Source organism: Argentina silus, assembly GCF_951799395.1.
Source record: "Argentina silus genome assembly, chromosome: 9".
Lineage (NCBI taxonomy): Eukaryota > Metazoa > Chordata > Actinopteri > Argentiniformes > Argentinidae > Argentina > Argentina silus.
Window position 1 is genome coordinate 19,504,090 of NC_139663.1, and position 5,000 is coordinate 19,509,089.

A 5,000-nucleotide genomic window follows, 5' to 3' on the forward strand; every position below is an offset into this window, starting at 1 on the left:
ACACACACACACACACACACACACACACACACACACACACACACATCCTGTTTGCCACAAATTGATCAGCTTAAAGCCAGAAGGGGTAAAGGAGTACCTCATAGATTCTCTCTCTCTCTCAGACACGTATGCGCACATGCTCACACACACAAATATACACCCTTTGCCCCGCACACACACTCATTTACCCTGTATCCCGTAGAAACACACACTCAACCCACTCATACTCATTCGGCCGTCCTTCCTCGCCACACACACACACACACACACACACTCACACACCCATAGATACCACCCTTTCAGCATACACATACACACTTTCTCAGAAAGTTTGTACTGTGTGTGTGTGTGTGTGTGTGTGTGCGTGTGTGTGTGTGTGTGTGTGTGTGTGTGTGTGTGTGTGTGTGTGTGTGACTTTTCCTAGCGTCTCCTGTTTTTATCAGATCCAGCAGGCATTGTGTAAGAGGAGAGGATTAGGGTCGACAGAACTGTGAGAACTAGAGGGAGCAGAGGCGGATAACACACACACACACACACACACACACACACACACACACACACACACAGCAGCGGAGACGGGGCGCTCCACTGCCACCATAATTATTTCCCCAGTGTTTGACAGGGTGCCAGCAATTACCTGATACCAGCCCCTCCTTATCTCTACACTGGGGGAAGGCAGGTTCACACTCGTAGGCTAGCCTGGCCCTGCCCTCCCTCCCCTCCCTCCCCTCCGCGGGCCTCCCAGTCCTAAAGCCTGCAGCCTGGCCTCTTGCTAGTTTCTAAGAACCTCACACTTTAGCATATCGGCAATATATACTTCTGTGCTACTCATTTTATCCCAATTTAGCCCATTATCCAGTTTGCTACCTAGCCTAGCCTAGCCTAGCCTAGCCCAGCCTAGCCAGCTCTCCTAGGATCCCCAGTCCTGAAGCCTTCAGCCAGCTTCTGTAGATACTAAGGACCTCTTTTTTAAATGAGCAGTATACACTTCTGTGCTAATTCAATTTAGCCCATGTTATTCAGTTTAATAATTCACCAAAACCACTTACAAGGAAAGCCATGTCACAAAATGTTGTTTTTTTCTAGACCTGGTGTCAAGGAGAGGGCAAGACATAAACATATCCAAAACGATATGCATTTGTCTGATCTGCTGCAGTGCGATGATCAATGGTCAAGATCACTGGACTGGGGCCATCTTCCCTGTCTCCCATAACGCCCGTCGTAAACCGATGGAATAAACAAATCGCAAACGTATTTAGAAAATAACTCTGGCCAAGCCTAGCAAGCTGCTTTCCTTGGCCTGTCAGACCTCAAGCCCATCGTACGTCCTACTAGTGGCTGGGATGGGCATTAGCATGTCAGTGGTATGAGAAGCTCCCTCGCTGCTGCTGAGTATGGATAGCCTAGCGGCCCTGCCTGCTCTCAGCCTGGCCTCCGCTTGTGTCTTCAGTTGCGTTCCCATGACGACATGATATTGGCCCCAACTTCGGACGCTGTGTGAACTTTTCAGAAGTTTCGTGAAGTGTGAAAACCACAAATCTCGAGATGGGGCGTTCTCCTCCGCGTGTTGCTGTTTGCTCTCCCGTTTAGCCCGTGTTATCCAGAGGTCAAACCCGCTACCGAGCCTAGCTTATCCTTTGTGTGTGTGTGTGTGTGTGTGTGTGTGTGTGTGTGTGTGTGTGTGTGTGTGTGTGTGTGTTATCCAGGGTTCATTGGTCTGGGCACACACAACGAGTGTTTTGCCATTAATGACATGCCTGTAACGACGCCCTCCCTCTCTAACCCAGGAGTCAATAACAGTCTACACACACTCACACACACTCCAGCTCATTACTGTAAGTCTGAATGAACAGACAGATTCTTGGTGTGTGTGTGTGTGTGTGTGTGTGTGTGTGTGTGTGAGGCATCCGTGGTATGTGTAAGTACGTATATGAGTTATTAGTGAACTGATGTCTATTTGTGAGTGTGTGTACCGCCTAGTTTTATTTTTTAACGTTTTTTTGAGTATGTGTGCATAGTCACGCTGCTGGGATTGGATTAGCAGCTAAACTGTTCCAGCTGTGTGTGTGTGTGTGTGTGTGTGTGTGTGTGTGTGTGTCCGCTGATAGAGACCTGGAGACAGAGACTCTGTGGTTCATTTACAGTAAAAGGAGAGCCTGTCTGTGCGTGCGTGCATGAGCATGCTTGCGTGTGTGTGTGTGTGTGTTTGTGTGTGCATCCATGAGCATGCATGCTTGTGTGTGTGTGTGTGTGTGTGTGTGTGCTTTGCATTTTTGCACAAATTCATTCCCAACACATCTACAGCTCGTGATTCATTCTGCCTGCACACACACCCACCCACCCACACACACACACACACCCCCACACACACACACACACACACACCCACCCACACACACACACACACACACACACACACACACACACACACACACACACAGCCCTAGAGGCAAGCGGTGCTAGGTGATAAGATCACAAGTGCTGTAGTTGATGGTAGGATTGCCGTGCACTGATAACACTGTTGTTTACAGAGAGACAGCAGCAGTCACCTAAAGCCAGGGTGAAGTACCCCTCCCCACAGCAGCTACCTACCGCTACCTCCACACCTGCCTATAGCATACACTTCCATTTGGATTGATTTAACCTTTATTTTAGCAGGGAGCCCTGCATACACACAGTTTACAACCACACATTATACACATACACGAAACAAGACAACATTCTAAAACATTATCAAGCAAAAACACATTTTTTATTAAAGAGGTCCTCAATCAAAACTTTAAACTGCCCGAGCGGCACCAGAGCAACCCACTGTTCCAGCGGTGAGGTGCACCATGACTAAAAGCGGATTTACCCAATTCGGTGTAGACCCGAGGAACCTCAAGAGTTAACCAACTCTGAGAACCAGTTAGGTCATTGATGTTCTTGGATTTCAATCATGAGGTTAGGTAAGCCGGGAGTTTATGCAGTAAGGCTTTAGACACACAAAGGGAGTCATGAAGAGACGGGACCTTATGATATGCTCCATCTATGCCTGTCCAATCTCTCCCTACCTTGTGTGTCCTTGTCCATACCCATTCACCTCTGATACAGGGTCAGATCTTAATTCATATCCCATATGGTTCAGGTATGAAGGGGGTATAGTGATCTGATCGTAGATCTGTTTCTATGCGCAATTTCTACCTCCAGTGTCACATGTTGGGGTTGCCATGCCAGCCATCTAGCCCTGCGTTTCCTGAATTGGGCGGGGTTCAGCTGACAATCCGCCCTGCCCCGCCCCCCTCCCTCTCTATTGTTGCTGGGTGAAAGGAATTCTGGGTCGCGTTGAGGTCCGCTGTAACCTAAGCCCTCTAGGCTCTGACTCCAGCCCTCGGCCCTCAATCGACCCTTTGTGTCTGCAGGAGGAAGGGACGCTGTGTGTGTGTGTGTGTGTGTGTGTGTGTGTGTGTGTGTGTGTGTGTGTGTGTGTGGGTGTGTGGGTGGATGGGTGTGTGTGTGTGTGTGTGTGTGTGTGTGTGTGTGTGTGTGTGTGTGTGTGTGTGTGTGTTGGACAGAGGAAGGGACGCTGCTCCCACACAAAAGCAAAGGTCAGGAGAGGCAGAGATTGTGCAAGCCGAGAAAGGGAGAGAGAGGGAGAGATTAAAGAAACCCTGTCACACTTCATTGGGATCTCTCACCTTTTTCTTCTTTGATTTCTTTTTTGGGACATTTTTCTTTCCGTCCTGTATTGCAGTGGTGTGGAATAGAAACGCTGCCTTTCTCTGTGGCTCACACTCAGAACCACTTAATCCGTCCAATGAAAATGGAAAATTGAAGATGTTCCCGGACGTGTAGCCCTGCTGTTTTTGTTGGCTGTTCCAGTTGCAAAGATGTCAGACTTCCAGTGTCCAGTGTAACATTCTACTTTTGAGATGTATTATGGTGATCCCTAACTGTTTTGTTCTGAACAGCAAGTCCACGATCATACATCAGTTACCTGTGTGAGTAATGGCCTCTGCTGTTTGATGAGTAAGGCACTGAACTGTCATTCTGTTGTGAAGGTTCAGAAAAACCTCTTGAGAAATTCCATCAGCTTTTCAACAATGTAAGGAGAGACAGGAGGACCACACACACTCACATACAGACATTTAGGCCTATGCTTTACATTGAACATCTCTCTCTCTCTAACTCTTTGTCTCTTCAAGACACACACACGCACGCACACACACACACACACACACACACACACACACACACACACACACACACACACACCACAGACTCACACCATCGTAGATTCTCCAAACCAGCCACCAAAACTTATCTCGGGCGTCTGGACAATGACACACACACACACACACACACACACACACACACACACGCATCATCAACACAGCACACAAGACCTAACCTGGCAGTAGGAATGAGGCCTATCTTTACGCGGTGATGTCATGCCGGCCTCAAAGGAGATGAGATCAAACAGGCCAGCTCTGTAATTACGGCCGGTGGTCTAACAATGCTCCGTCTGACTGTAGAGAGCCTTTCACACTGCAGCCTAGCCCGGGCCTGCCTCTTCACTCCACGGGCCATTTAGGGCCTCCATAAAGTGCTTAGGTCTGGGAAAGGACTGCAACACTTGATTTATCACTGGCTGGCTGCGTCCCAAATCACACCCTATTCCACTTGATATAATGCACTCTGTTTGACAACTAGAGCCCTTCTTGACAGAAGTAAATGTGGTGTATTATAACAGGGGTTAGAGTTAGTACCTATAAGTAACTCTACTGCCAACAATATGTTTCTGTGGGAGAACCCTTTGAAGAATCCTTTTGGGTTCTGTGTAGAACCCTTTTGGGTTCCATGTAGAACTGTCTGTGGAAATGCTGCAGTTTTACATGGAACACAAAAGGGTTCTTCAAAAGGTTTTCCCACAGGGACAGCAAAACCCTTTTGGTTTTCGGGTTGAACCTTCTTTCTAGGATTGTAGGGAGTAGAGGTCTCAGGTCACTGATCTAAACACA

The 5,000-nt window shown here is 48.1% G+C and overlaps 1 protein-coding gene across 1 annotated transcript in view; it reads left to right on the forward strand.

Moving 5' to 3' along the window:
• LOC310809879 (uncharacterized protein) overlaps window positions 1-5,000 on the forward strand; it is a gene marked incomplete at its 3' end in the record, with an annotated part of 14,697 nt that overhangs the window by 7,940 nt on the left and 1,757 nt on the right. The window lies entirely within an intron of this gene.